General features: G+C 41.9%; 1 protein-coding gene across 8 annotated transcripts in view; it reads left to right on the top strand.

Annotated features, from left to right (window-relative positions):
- Positions 1-3,880: 3,880 nt before the first annotated feature.
- Positions 3,881-15,795, top strand: part of RHBDD1 (rhomboid domain containing 1) — an 86,250-nt gene continuing 74,335 nt past the window's right edge. For 2 of the 8 annotated variants that reach the window (XM_077826563.1, XM_077826564.1), the window contains exon 1: positions 3,924-4,043. The gene's annotated coding sequence lies outside the window, so the exon portion shown is untranslated. The other 6 variants (XM_077826560.1, XM_077826559.1, XR_013347119.1 and 3 more) reach the window with 6 other exon arrangements.

The following is a 15,795-nucleotide window of genomic DNA, read 5'->3' as shown; positions in this document are numbered from 1 at the left end:
ACTAAGGTTGCAGTCCAGATATTCATATCAATTTCACTGAAATAACAGTTCATCCTTAAAGTCGGCTATTTATATTCTACATGCAATTGAAACTAATTGTTGATCTAATTGCTTTTAGTGTTTGGAAAAAAATTAAAGCAGCTGAATTATTAAACTTAGAAAATTGGTTAGTTCTGCGCATGTGCATTAAATATTTTTCATAAGGATCCTTATTACCCCTTTTTAACATGAATAGGTACAAGGCTGATATTTTAATTCTCACTTTTGGGGTAAAAATGATGTAGGAGCCTTCCAACCAGGAAGGTGAGTACCTCCTGTCCTTTTACAATTTGTTGGCTTTGTGAAATCAAGATAAACTGTAGGAAGGAAGAAAGGATCATCATGGAAAAGCAAGTCTAAAACTGAACAGAAATTTGTAATTCATTGGGCTCACAAGTTCTTTTTCCAGAAGAAAGCAGAAGTTGTGACAGAGAGATGAGCTTTCTGCTTGTTCTACTCTCATTTAGTCTCTCAAATTTGAATTAACTAATCTAGACAAAGAAAATATTCTCTTAAAAAATACAGGTTTCAGAGTAGCAGCCGTGTTAGTCTGTATTCGAAAAAAGAAAAGGAGTACTTGTGGCACCTTAGAGACTAACAAATTTATTTGAGCATAAGCTTTCGTGAGCTACAGCTCACTTCATGCATCCGATGAAGTGAGCTGTAGCTCACGAAAGCTTATGCTCAAATAAATTTGTTAGTCTCTAAGGTGCCACAAGTACTCCTTTTTAAAAAAAATACAGAAATTTCTACAGTCAAAAGTTGGTTTATCGTCTCAACATATCCATTTGGGTGAATCAAGTAGTATTAATATATTTAAGCAAGCATTGTGAGACTATATAAAATTTAATAATGAAAGAAGTATTAATCAGTTTTGTGCATGAGAATAGGCAGTCATTTTTTTGGTGTGGTGAGGGAATTTGTTGTTGACCATGCTTGTTTCCCCGGATTAGATTTAGCTGTTTGTAAGGTAGTATTTTCACACTCATCTTACAAAAAATGTACAGGAAAGAGATGGTAGTGCAGTCATCCTAAAATTCTAGATGTGAAGGGTTGATGACCTGTTTCTTGTCCTACCTATGGATTTTATTTTTCTTGAGTACTCCCCACAAGGACTTTTATAGGATATTTCAGTGGTCAATCAGAAGCAACCAAATTAAAAGCAATCATGACTTTGTATTTGCCAGAAAAGATTCCAGTGAGCTTTTACATATGAGTGAAGCTTTGAGCAAACAAATATTACTATATTTACAATTGTTTCACTTAACTTTTCTCCGTTGTACTTGCTTTGCTGCTCTGTTGAACTGGAAATTAACAGGATATGTAGAGTGTATAAAAATCAATAAAAAATGACATGTAAATCTTGTTTTGTAAGAAGGTGTAGTCATAGCAGAAACACATCTGTGGAAGCATAACTGGCATAGCTATGATTCTGGCCAATAGCAAGATGGACTGTGTACACCCCTGCCAAGAGACATGGCACTCTCTAGTTGCCTCCACAGCTCCTTTCTAATAAAGTATATAAAACAAAATTGTATTGATAGAAGAAAAATTCTACATTCTTCAATTGCAGAATATGTAACAGCTTAGCTTCAGGCTCCCCCAAAAGAAAAAAAATAATCTCCACAATATGCGGTATTGTTATACCAATAAAATAAAAACCAGCAGGATCTTATTGAAGGGGAAAAGGCAAAATGTCACATTTATTGTGAATACAGAAAGAATCATAGTAAGCAGTTAGTTATAGCTATAACATTCCATTCAATTTCATATTTATTCACACATTCATTCATACACACACACACACACAGGTTCTGCAAAGTTATTATAGTTACCAGCCTTAGAGTTGCTCATGCCAAGCCACTGGCCAGGTGGCCTGGACATGAGGAGGGAGCAGGGCCTTGTCAGATGCTCATCTGATGCTCCTGGAAGTTGGTTTGCAGAATCAGACCCCAAAGTTCTCACTTTCTAGAGTCCATTTTTATAGGAATTTCTTCCTATGCCAGTCTGTGGGAATTGCTTCATCATGCTGTTGCTGAATCAATCAGCAGACAGCACATTCCTGAATGCTCCATGCTGCCAGATGTTATCTTGTTCTTTGGTTCTCCCATCCTTGAGGCTGTTGGGTGGATTCCAGTCTGCCCTCCGGGGGTCCTCTGGTTATTTCCGCTTGACGCCTTCTTCAGCCGATGGACACTGGATTCTTAGGCTGGCACCTCCCTGATCATTCAGTTATTATCCACACCAAGCATCCATCCACATACATCCTCTATCTCTATTTTAATCACAATTGTTAACAAAGCAAGATGAATACAACAAAAGGGCAGAGAGTCTCTGGGTGCTGTTTCTGTTGTTACAGAGTATTGCTTTGAGTCTCTCTCTGAGTGAGTAGTTGTTGTTACAAAGAATTACTTTGAGAACAGACTCTGTCTTAGAATGTACTAACACAATTAGCAGCTTGCAAGTTTCACACATAGAGGGAGAGAAACAGTACCAAAAACCAAGAGACCTCTAAATTAGTAATACCCTGGAATTTAAACTATGGGGAATCAAACTCATTTGTGATTTTAATACAGAACTTCTTTAATATGATCCAACAGTATGAGGTAATAGGTTTCCTGAAACGAGAACATGGAAGTTATAAAACAAGAACTTTTACATGGAGCTTGCAATGCCTGTACTCGTGTCCATACCAACAACTCTGCCAGGCATTTTGGGATGGGATCTATAACTAGGGTGACCAGATAGCAACTATGAAAAAACAGAACAGGGGGTGGGGGTAATAGGTGCCTATATAAGAAAAAGTCCCAAAAATGGGACTGTGCCTATAAAAATGGGACATCTGGTCATCCTATCTATAACTTATCTGGCTGGGCTTGTGCAACCTATATTGATTTCTTCCCAGACCATACATGAAGCCAAAAGCATTGCAGCAGCACCAGTTCAGTCAGTTTTAACTTCATCTTGCAATGCAGTGCCTCATATATGACAATTATTCAGAAGCTCCTGCTTGGAGCAAGAGCACTAGGCATCTTCAGTGGTTTCTTCTCTCAGTTAAATTGTAGACATAGTTCTAGCGACTGCCCTGAAAATCTCCTGAGTGGGAACTGAGCGGACACTGGCTACCGGAAGGCAATATCCTGAGGCTAAACTTGCCTTAACATGGTGAGTTATGTTACTGCAACTGTGAACAGAATGACTGGAGGAGCTTGGTGTATACATACATCTGTGATGTGGATGAGTAGGTACGATAGAAACAAACAAACTATGAGGGAGAAATGAATGACCCAGTGAGTGGAGCCTTGTAGTTTTCAGGCCCACATCTACACTAGAGCTAAAAAGTATGTCCCTTGAACTTGTCTTCAACACAGAACTCACCCTAAAGGCATTTTTTCCTACAGTAACACGTGGTTTACTTCTGTTCATGCTGGCCAGTAACCGGCTGGATGGGGTCTTCTGTTGACCCAGCCTATTGGCAGGTTCTGGAAACCGGCAAGGAGATGTCTCCTGGTGACTCGGTGGCAGGTTCAGCTCATCAGGTGGATATAAGGGGGTGGAAGGGAGCTCTCTGCTCACAGGGATCTGTGGCCCGAGGTTGAGCAGCACTAAGGGAGAAACCCTCACAACAGACAAGCCTGAGGAGGAGGAGCTGCCGCCCCGCAGCGCCCCTGGAGTCTCCCCGGCGCGCAGCTGGCCCCTTCCCAACGCCTCAGGGCGGAGCTGCTCCTCTTGCAATCCCTCCCGCGCTCGCAGTGATCGCGCCCCCGCGTCCCGCTCCAACACCCCCTCCTCATGAGCGGTCAGACCAGCCCGGACTCCACGCGAGCAGGGGGAAAGTGGGAGCTCAGACGTCACCCATAGACGGCGCGACCCCACTGCTGCGCATGCGCGTTCGGGATTGGGAGAGTCGTAGGGAGTCCGGCTGCCTGTCGTTGAGCCGCTTCAGGGTCACGTGCTGAGTCTGGTGAGCCAGGGCCGCTGTTGCGTTGCGCGCGGCGGTGAACGTGAGTGTGGGGAGAGGGGGCTCGGGGCTGTTCCCGGATGTGACCCTTCGCCCGTTGAGTTCCGACTCTCTCCCACTGCGCGCGGAGCCCCCGCTTCCCTTGGCCCCCTGAGAGGAGGCCTGCTGCTTCCTGGATCTCAGTAGGGCAGCCGCCTCCCCCGCGGGAACTCGGGGCCGTTGTCGGGGGACTGGCCGCCGCTTACGGCCATCTCTTGGCCCAGAATACCCCCCTCCTCAGTACCAGCCAGTACTGGCAGCAGGGCGGGTGTCTGCCCTGCTCTCCTGGCGCAACCTGTGGCCGGAGGGGCTAGGCCAGGCTCCGCGCTTGGTGCTGTGGGGCGACCAAGTTCTGCTGTGACCCAGGTAATTGGGGGCTGACCGCAGCCAGCCGAGCCTGCTCCCTCTGCACTCGTGGGCCCCACCTGAAGCTTTCGGTCCCAGTTCTGCGAGCTGCCACAGGGCCTGGCACTAGCTACGCGCCTGGCACCTCCTCCCAACCCAGCACGCCAATGCACCTTCCAGACGGAGACAACGAGTTGGCTTCCCCCACAGTCCAGAGGAGCTCCTCGGCGTGGGGGAGGGAGACAGCTATGGGCAATCCTCATCTAAGGGGGTATTCACCCACAAAAGCTTATGCTCCAATACGTCTGTTAGTCTATAAGGTGCCACAGGACTCCTTGCTGCTTCTCCAGTTATAAGCACTTGAAAATAGGCTTCTAATAAAAGCTCTTCTGAAATCATTATCCTGCTGCAAGCCTAATTATGGCAATGTAGCACTGATGTTTTAAGTCTATGTTGATGGCTTTGGAATTACAGGTAGTCTGGTGCCCTGGAATTATACATGTCACATGTGGTGGAAGTGTAGGCAGTCTGCATAGCAAAGATAAAACTCTTCATTTATGTAGCGCTTTACTGTTTCAAACCCATTGGTGATAAGTATAAGAATGTACGAACGGTCATAATGGGTCAGACCACAGGTCCAGCTTGCCCAGTATCCTGTCTTCCGACAGAGGCCAATGCCAGATGCCCCAGAAGGAATGAACAGAACAGGTAATCATCAAGTGATCCATTCCCTGTCGCTCAGTCCCAGCTTCTGGCAAACAGAGGCTTGGGACACCATCCCTGTTCATCCTGGCTAATAGCCATTGATGGATCTATGCTCCATGAACTTACCTAGTTCTTGTTTGAACCCTGTTATTGTCTTGACCTTCGCATCATCTAGCAAGAAGTTCCACAGGTCATGCGTTGTGTGAAAAATACTTTTTATTTGTTTTAAATCTGCTGCCTATTAATTTCATTTGGTGACCCCTAGTTCTTGTGTTATGAGGCGTAAATAACACTTCGTTATTTACTTTCTTCACACCACTCATGATTGTATTTTATTCCTTTCACTTTTTTATTTTATTTCTCCATTTTACTAATAGGGAAACTGAGGAAGAGAGATTGTAATTTGTACAAGACTGTTCAGCAAGTCAGTGGCGGACATGAAACAAGAAAGCAGGAGACTTTTATGTGTGGGCCTTCAAATACTAAATATTTTACCAAAATTTGGTACAGAAACTGGCCCTTGAGTTTTAGGTCCTTGTTGTGTGATGGGATTCATCAGTTTGTGTGGCTACTAAATTGTGTTCACAGTGGGTTCTACCTCAGTGAAGTACAAGAATGTTTACAAATTATTTAAACATTTTAGCTGGAAGTTTTTTTTATACTACATTTTTACATCACAAGTTATGACAGATGTCTCATTTTTAAAATGTAATTAATATTTTTAACAGGCTGTCTAATAGCATTGAAGGGGAAAAAAAAGAAACAAGAAGTAGATAAAATGCCATATAGCATTTCTTATTTCTTATATATATATATAGCCTTTTGTCTGGTGGAAAAAATTTCCCTAGAGCCTAACCCCCCCATTTACATTAATTCTTATGGGGAAATTGGATTCGCTTAACATCGTTTTGCTTAAAGTCGCATTTTTCAGGAACATAACTACAACGTTAGGCAAGGAGTTACTATAGTTGCAAAGTGGTACAATTTTTGCGTGAAGACAAGTCGTAAGAGGTCTGACCAAAACTGGATACAGCCCTAAAAGGTGGTGTCTGAGGGCTTATCAACACACAAAAGGTATACTATTGTACTATACAGTCCCCCAGTATAGATGCGGTTATATTGATATAAATGAATTTATACAGATATAGTTTATTTTTTTTATATGCAAATAAGATATACTGGTATAAGCACATTTATGCTAATATAACTCTGTCCACTCTAGTGGGACGGTAGCACTCTAACTCTACCCAGTATGTTTGTAGACATGCTCCTGTCTAAACCTTTGGAAAGTGGCCATTAATCATTGTTACAGGTTTTCTCTTTCTCAGTGGACCATCTCTTGGGAAGTGGATACTGAAACTATTTAGCAAACTCTGTTGCGCTACTTTGTCTTCAGAAAATTCGGGAAAACTGGACAGGGGATTAATATTCTCATCCCAGGATTAAGTTTTCTGTCTTTCTACACGTATGTAGACATGGCATCTAACTGATTCTAAAACTTCAGGGAATATTCAGGGCATCGATGGCCAGAACCCAGCTGATTTGAGGGGGCAGTGAGAAAACCAAAAATGAAGGAGACATAGAGCTCCTGATTAGTCACAGTTTCAGGCACGTCTTCAGTTGTCTATAGATCAAACAACTGTTTGATGGACCTGATTACTGCGTCAAGCATAATAATACTCCCTCTCATCTCTACTCATTCTTCCAATAGAATGTAACATGTTATGTTATAGCTATGTAGGTAAAACTTTAAGTGTAGAACTGGTCTAAGGGTTTGTCTACACTAGAAATGATACACCGGGACAGCTGCCGTGTAGACACTACAGCAATGGAAGGGGTTCTCTCATTTTAGTAAATCCACCTCCCCAAGGATAGTAGCTAGTTGACAGAAGGATTCCATGACGTAGGTTGGCTTAACTATGACTTTCAGAGCTGTGAATTTTTCACATGCCTGAGGGGCGTAACTGGGTTGTCCTAACGTAGACCAGCCCCATATGTGTCCGTGGAGAGCTAAAGAAAGGTTATTTAGAGAGCAAGTGATTCTGGCAGTCTGACCAAAAAGTGGTCAGAGAGGAGATATTACTTTAAAGAGATGCAAGCTATTCACTTTTCTTGTTTTTCTGTGTAAGCCCCGGTGTAGGGCTGACAGCTTGGCCTGTCAGTGTGGGGCAGCGGGGGCCTCCAGCTGTGAGCTCAATGTGGGGCTGTCAACGTAGGGCAGCGATGGGGGGGGGCCCTCGAGGCAGAGCAGTCAGCGCAGGGAGGGAGGGGTTTGTGTGTGTCTAGCTGACAGCCAACAGACGATGTAAATAATGCAGTGTCTGTGCTGACACTGCATCACCCTAACTACATTGACTGAAGAGCTATGCCTTTTGTGGAGGTGGAGTTACTAAGTCGATGTAGCGGGTGACTTAAATCGGTAGGAGCTACATTATAGTATAGATGCTTACAGAGTTAGGTCAAAGTAAGCTGCCTTACATCGACCTAACTCTGTAGTGTGGACCATGCCTACGACTGAATCATGTTGATGTAGTCTTTTGAGAAAGCTTATGTTGGCTGTGTGTATGTTGTGTACCTGTTCTGTGGATTAATGAGACATCGCTTGCTAAGGCAGGTAACTTTCATAACCACTAAATAGATTTTAAATCATTGGTCAGATATGGATGCAGTGAATTTAAGTATAGGATATCAAAGTTAAGGGATAAAAATTTGTGTTTTTAAAATTGAAGATGCTCTCCCGCTGACAGATACCGCCGCTCCTTAGGGGTGGTTTAATTATGTCAGCGGGAGAGAGCTCTCCTGCCAGCATAGAGTGGCTACAGGAGAGACTTTACAGCTGCAGCGGTGCAGCTGTGCTGTTGTAAAGTCTGCGGTGTAGACATGGCCTTATTTTTTCAAAGTGTATTCTGTTTGCTATTTTAAAATATTCTAGGACAATGAAACTGGACTTGTATGTTTCAAATACTTTGCAGAAGCAAGTTTAAAATAAACTACTGTGAATATGTTCTAAAATATAATTACAAAATTTCCACTACATTTTATAAGATATATTATTTATCATTATTATTCAATTTTTTTAAATTAAACCTAAATTTTGGGCCAAAGCTATTAGGAAAGAGTCTTTGTTGTTTGTACCTAATTGTATTAATTTTGTGTTGGCATTCCTGCCTGTCTTGTTTCTTGTGAACAAGATAGTAGCGGCTGTATTATAAGTGTGTGTTTTTTAGAAACATATTCCTTAAATATCTTTTCATAACAAATTAAAAACTTTGTTTCTTCAGTTAACAAAGCTTCGTATTGCTTTACAAATGAAAAATCATTAAATCCTTTAAAGAGCCATTTGATTAACCAGAAGTCACTCTGTGTAAATTAATTACAACTATAACGATGTCACAGCCTTGTCTTTTGTTATTAACCACGGAATTGACTGCCGGTTCCAGTAAGCTGTGAAACTTATAGCTAGTGGCTTGGCCTTCTGTTTACATTCAAATTAAGCATACACATTGAATATATACATGGAATTTACCCTATTTCAAATTTTTGAGCTGCTTTTCATGCTGGTTCAGTTTTCTCTACTTGCATTCTCATTTCTAATTCATTAGTGGATGATTTTCCAGGTATTGAAGGTAATGCTAAAGGAAGTGGCCTAACTTATTACTTTGGCCTCTTTACACTTAACATTTAGGTCAAGGTGTGAAAAATCCACATCCCTGACCTATGTAGCTGTGCTGACCTAACCCCCAGTGTAGACACAGCTAGGTTGATGGAAGAATATTTCTGTTCACCTAGCTACTGTCATTCAGGAAGATGGTGTTCCTACTGCGACAGGAATACCCCTTCCATTTGTGTAGGCTGCATTTGTGTTATGGGATTATACTACCATAGCCATCGTTGTATTGTGTCGTTCCTCTAGAGTAGACATACTCTTTGAAACACATGCTTGGTTTTATACTGCAGATTTAGCATCCTAGATGATTAGATCTTCCTGATAAATCAGGATAAATCATCCAGAGTAGTATTTGCCTCATTAGACCACCAGCCTTTTCTTTCATAGAATTTCTGCTTCTATTCTGCTTCATTGTTAAGGTAGATACAACTCTAATACTTTACAAAGGTTGTTTGTTCATTGATTTTATTACAAATAGTTATTTCACGTGTTCTAACTAGGAATTCTCATTACAAATCAACTTTGGCTCTAGGCTGCTCTTACTGCAGTACCCTTAGCTTTTTGAGAGAAGATTGATGACAGCTCTTCCAAGGTTCAAGTTCTCGCACCCCCATAATTACTGAAGCAGTTTCAAAGCCTCAAATATGGCTGCACTGTCTACAACACCTGGCTACAACACCTAACCTGGGGAATGGTAAGGGGAAAGGATGCTCCACCAATGTCTTATTTCTCTATTTATTTGTAGAATGTAGACCCAAGGCAAGAGTTGAGTTTTTGCCTCCTTAAAAATGTATTTCACTTAAGCAGAGTCCCAGTCCTTGTTGTTAGACATTTGTAGCTCAGCCCTTTCTCCAGAAACTGGGGTTTTGATGTGGTGTGTCATCTACTCTACTGCTTTAGGGAAAGTCAGTAACATAGCAGGAACAGAATTAATTCGTAGTTGTTATCTATAAAAATACTTTAAGGAATGTTACTAACAGGCAATTTAATAAGGGTAATCCGTTAATCACAGTATAATATCCTATGGCTGCCAAACAATTTTTCTGAAGCAGAAGGGGTTCTATTCAAATTAAAAATAAATCCTTAAATGCTTTTCACTGAATTAGTGCAAAACAAACAAACAAAAACAAATTCCTGGAATGTTTAGTTCATACATTTATCTTGAGTAGGTGAAAAAAATGCAGACTCGTGGCAGCCTAGGTTAAAGACAAACATCCAGTTCAAGCCTATTCTGAAAATGTGTACATTTTGGAGGCGGTGGCATGTTTTGGAAATCATTGGAGAAAAAGAGAATAAGTCCTCCATTGTTTCAAGTCTCATTAGCTTTTTCATAAACACAGTAGAGGCTGAAGGAAGAATGTTTCAGACAGTTGAAAGCACTATGTGTTTTAAATGAATTGCATTCCAAAAAGCTCTCTAGAAACTGTTTGCTATCTTCCTTGTGTGTTTCACTTATAGGGGCCAAATATAAAGCTTCTTGGATGACATATTCTTGAGGATACATTACCATTACTATTATTTATTCACATTATAATAGCGTTCAGAGGTCCCAGTAAGATTTGGGACCTGTTGTAGTTAGGGATGTAAATATCGTTTAAAAAGTTAACTGGTTAAACAATTAAAAAGATAAAAAGGCAACATTTCTGAATCATAGAATATCAGGGTTGGAAGGGACCTCAGGAGGTCATCTAGTCCAACCCCTGCTCAAAGCAGGACCAATCCCCAACTAAATCATCCCAGCCAGGGCTTTGTCAAGCCTGACCTTAAAAATTTCAAAGGAAGGAGATTCCACCACCTCCCTAGGTAACGCATTCCAGTGTTTCACCACCCTCCTAGTGAAAAAGTTTTTCCTAATATCTAATCTAAACCTCCGTCACTGCAACTTGAGACCATTACTCCTTGTTCTGTCATCTGCTACCACTGAGAACAGTTTAGATCCATCCTCTTTGGAACCCCCTTTCAGGTAGTTGAAAGCAGCTCATTCTTCTCTTCTCTTCTCTTCTCTTCCGCAGATTAAACAATCCCAATTCCCTCAGCCTCTCCTCATAAATCATGTGTTCCAGTCCCCTAATCATTTTTGTGGCCCTCCACTGGACGTTTTCCAATTTTTCCACATCCTTCTTGTAGTGTGGGGCCCAAAACTGGACACGGTACTCCAGATGAGGCCTCACCAATGTCAAATAGAGGGGAACGATCACGTCCCTCGATCTGCTGGCAATGCCCCTACTTATACATCCCAAAATGCCATTGGTCTTCTTGGCAACAATGGCACACTGTTGACTCATATCCAGCATCTCGTCCACTGTAACCCCTAGGTTCTTTTCTGCAGAACTGCTGCCTAGCCATTTGGTCCCTAGTCTGTAGCGGTGCATGGGATTCTTCCGTCCTAAGTGCAGGACTCTGCACTTGTCCTTGCTGAACTTCATCAGATTTCTTTTGGCCCAATCCTCTAATTTGTCTAGGTCCCTCTGTATCCTATCCCTACCCTCCAGCGTATCTACCTCTCCTCCCAGTTTAGTGTCATCTGCAAACTTGCTGAGGGTGCAATCCACACCATGCTCCAGATCATTAATGAAGATATTAAACAAAACCAGCCCCAGGACCGACCCTTGGGGCACTCCACTTGATACCAGCTGCCAACTAGACATGGAGCCATTGATCACTACCCACTGAGCCTGACAGTCTAGCCAGCTTTCTATCCACCTTGTCCATTCATCCAGCCCATACTTCTTTAACTTGCTGGCAAGAATACTGTGGGAGACCGTGTCAAAAGCTTTGCTAAAGTCAAGGAACAACACGTCCACCGCTTTCCCCTCATCCACAGAGCCACTTATCTCGTCATAGAAGGCAATTAGATTAGTCAGGCATGACTTGTCCTTGGTGAATCCATGCTGACTGTTCCTGATCACTTTCCTGTCCTCTAAGTGCTTCAGAATTGATTCCTTGAGGACCTGCTCCTTGATTTTTCCAGGGACTGAGGTGAGGTTGACTGGCCTGTAGTTCCCCAGATCCTCCTCCTCCCCTTTCTTAAAGATGGGCACTACATTAGCCTTTTTCCAGTTGTCCGGGACCTCCCCCTATCGCCATGAGTTTTCAAAGATAAGGGCCAATGGCACTGCAATCACATTCGCCAACTCCTGTAGCGCTCCCGGTTGCAGCGCATCCGGACCCATGGACTTGTGCACGTCCAGCTTTTTCTAAATAGTCCCGAACCACTTCTTTCTCCACAGAGGGCTGGTCACCTCCTCCCCATGCTGTGCTGCCCAGTGCAGCAGTCTGACCTTGTTCATGAAGACAGAGGCAAAAAAAGCACTGAGTACGTTAGCTTTTTCCACATCCTCTGTCACTAGGTTGCCTCCCTCATTCAGTAAGGGGCCCATGCTTTCAAGGACCTTACAGTGATGATTATAGTAAGGACCTTGGATTAATATAATTATCAGAAGTGATGAAAGCCAGAGGAACCAAGGATGAATAAAGTAGGCAAAATGGAATGCTGTGGTAAAGAGGAAAATTTATTGAGAATTCAGGTAATTTAATCAATTGCTGTTCTGTATTTATTTCTTTGTTTTGTTATGAACAGGCAAGAATGATGAAATTGACATTAGGGATGTGAAGTCAGACGAAAGAAGTGTGTTTTGAAGGAGGAGGGGAAGGGTCTTTGACACAAAGGAAGGCACCTGTCCCAGACATAAAGGGCTGATGTATAAAAGGTATAGAATTCGAATGAGAGGAAGATTTAAAGGGAACATACCTTGAAAGGAGTAAACAGAGTGTAAGAGATGTGGCGGAAAGAGAAATAACCATTTTATTGCAATACAATGCTTCCAAGTATTGCCCCAATTAATGCAAGCCCCCTAGGCACATGCTTAAGTGCCATACTGAATAGGGATGCTTTTCCGAATTGGGGCCTAAATGAGCTGCTGTTTTGTAGGTGCTGAAATGAAGGGAATGATTATTCTGCATCCTTTTCTCTGCAATAGCTGAGAAATCTTTGTTCTCAGCCAGAGATATTGCTGTGAAAGTGAGCACTCCTGTGTCTTGTGTATTTTCAGGGGGAAAGAAAAATTCTTTGGAAATGAAGGCACTGTCACAGGGTAGCTGGTCCCTGTGAGTAGACCAGGCCCAGTTCCCCTGTGTCAGAGCAGGTGAGCCCAGTTCAGCCAATTAAGGGGGTAGGACTACACCTGTGGCTATAAAGGCCTGTTGGAGGGCGGGAAGAGAAAAAGAGTGATTGGCGCAGGATATGCCTGGGGAGAGGAACTCAGAGGAGGGGAGCTAACTATAGGGGTGAGTCTCTGGAATAAGGGGCTAGGTGCTAATCGGGACAGCCCTGGGACCGGTGTTCCAGAAAGAGAATGAGACCTGGCTGTGCCTGGGAAGCTACAAGAAGCAGGATTATCGGAGACCCCTGGGAGGGCAGGCCATGAAATCCTAGGACAAAAGATCCGTGGAGGAACTGTTTTTGTCTGTGCTTATGTTTGGACGAATAAACCTACTTAAAGGTGTCTGGGCATGGCAATAAGTGCTTATTAATCTGTGAAGAAGTCATGCTGTGCCACATATGGTTAGGCATGGAAGAGCTTGATTTTTATTTTTTTTCAAATTTTGATTATTTTTATTTTTACAGTTGTAGGAAGTTAAGGGGGATGTATGGTTAGGGCAGTGCTGTCAGCGGGGCTGCAGGGGGCTCCCTGCATGTCAAAGGAGTTCAAGATACGGGAACAAGATATAATAGGGGAGGCTGCAGTTGCCCAGCCCAGTGGAGCTGAGACCCCTGGCCATGACTGCAAGGAGGCAGACTATCACCGCAGGTGTGCTAACTGTTACCAGTTGTGGTGGGTGGGTGGTGTGTATGTGTGGGTTTTGTGTGTGTGTGTGAGTTGTATGTCAGCTGAAATGTACATTTACTGACAGTTATTAATTAAAATAGAATTCAGACAAGCCTATATATTGTGGAGAATGTGTGCACTTTGATCCGCCCTGATATAAGGGGAGAGTGAGGTGGCTCTTTGGTGTCGAGTGAAGGAGTCAGAAAAACAGAGGCAGGGTGCTGCTGCATGACCTTTGGCCATGAGGAGGCACTGAGGTGGTAACCACCATTTCACATGCACTATTAAGGTGTTTTACTTTGTCGTATACTAACCAGTGCCAAATATTTTTTGTGTTACTTACTTTTTATACTCTCTTTTTCGTAATTTAAATGTGACGCTCATGAGTGAATTTTGAACCTTAAAGTAATGCTGTTTCTTGTTGTCATATTTTGGGTTACTCTCTTAGAGTTCTATAAGGAATTTCTTAGAATTCTATACTATGCTTTTTATTTTTGACCCAGGGATTTCTTCTGTTTTTGTAAGAATTCTTATTTTAATTTTTGGGAAACCAAACATGTTCAAAAATAAACAATGTATTTCATTTAAATTGATGGGGAGAAATAGAATAGTATGTATAAAACTATCAGTCTGTTAGTCTATTTTTTTTTCGATAAGTTTGATAAGGGATACAATAATGTACAGGACAATTTCATACCAATACATTATTTTAAATTTGTTTTTTAAATATAAGTAGTGAAATACATTGTTTTGATAATATACACATGCTACATACATTTTAATGAAATGTAACTATACTGTATGAGAAATATATTGTAATTATAAAAGACAATTTTCTTTCTAGTTTTAGGATCTTGAGTTAAGAAGAAACAAAAACTTTTGCACTATTGCATTAACTAGAGCATTCTTACTGAAAATTCTGATGTATTTCTTTATATATTGCTATTGGGGGAGCTGGTTGCAATTGCTGTATTTAGGCTACTCCCCACTTTTCTTCATAAAAGTTTTTTGTTACTGTTTTGTTGAAAAGTTCTAACACCTCTGTTATTTACAACAGGTCTTTGAAATTCAACAGGAAGACAGCCCTGTAGAGCCAGATAAGAGCCGCCCCCCCTCCCCCCTGAAATTTTGTTCAGGTTTAGTTGAATTATGAACTTTTAAAAATTGCCCTTTTCCTTTCTGTTGCTTGTATTATCAACAAAATTTTGGCTGCATGCAAAAATAACAACATTCTAAAGAGCCGGGCCCACTCTCCCACCAAAAAATCAGCATAACCAGCACACACTGCATTGGGACTCCCTCTGTCAGCTCCACCCCCTAGACCAAGCAGATGGCCCAGTGGCTCCCTCCCCACCCTCTGGGGACACTATGTGGGGTAGGGGCTCTCCTCAAACAGCCCCCAAACCCAGCATATAGTTTCAATAGCCATTCACTCTCTGAAATAATAGCCTTCTCTTGTTGCAACCTAATTAGTTATTGGTGTAACAAAAGAAGTAGAAGTCTTTTGCTGCAGTGCTGATGCATGGTAGAGGTGGTGATTGTTACAATTACACATAATATAATTTGTTTTTCCTTTTTTTAACACCATAGCCCCGGGAAATTATCTACAACAATACTGTGTTAAAAGAATATTAAGATTGCAAATGCCAGAATTTAGGTTGACCATGCAATCTTAACTTGGCCCTCTTGTGCATATGTGTTATGGTATGTAGTAGAACCTCAGAGTTATGAACTGACCAGTCAACTGCACACCTCATTTGGACCGGAAGTACACAATCAAGCAGCAGTGACTAAATAAGTAAATAAAAAAGCAAATACAGTACAGTACTGTGTTAAACATAAACTACTAAAAAATAAAGGGAAAGCAGCATTTTTCTTCTGCATGGTAAAGTTTCAAAGCTGTTTTAAGTCAGTGTTCAGTTGTAAACTTTTGAAAGAACAACGATAATGTTCAGAGTTACGAACGTTTCAGAGTTACGAACAACCTCCATTCCCGAGGTGTTTGTAACTCTGAGGTTCTACTGTAGTTTTAATTACCTGATCACATCCTGTATTTTCCACATGCCCCCTATGTTCAGGGCGCAAGGTGGACGGTGTTCAGGGAATGAATTAGGGTTGAGTAGTGAATAAGGCCAAAAGTATAACTGGGTTCGAAAAAGAACTAGTTAAGTTCATGAAGGATAGGTCCATCCATGTCCGTTAGCCAAAAT

This window comes from Eretmochelys imbricata, chromosome 9 (assembly GCF_965152235.1).
Source record: "Eretmochelys imbricata isolate rEreImb1 chromosome 9, rEreImb1.hap1, whole genome shotgun sequence".
NCBI classification, from domain to species: domain Eukaryota; kingdom Metazoa; phylum Chordata; order Testudines; family Cheloniidae; genus Eretmochelys; species Eretmochelys imbricata.
This window is presented reverse-complemented; position numbering and strand designations above follow the sequence as displayed.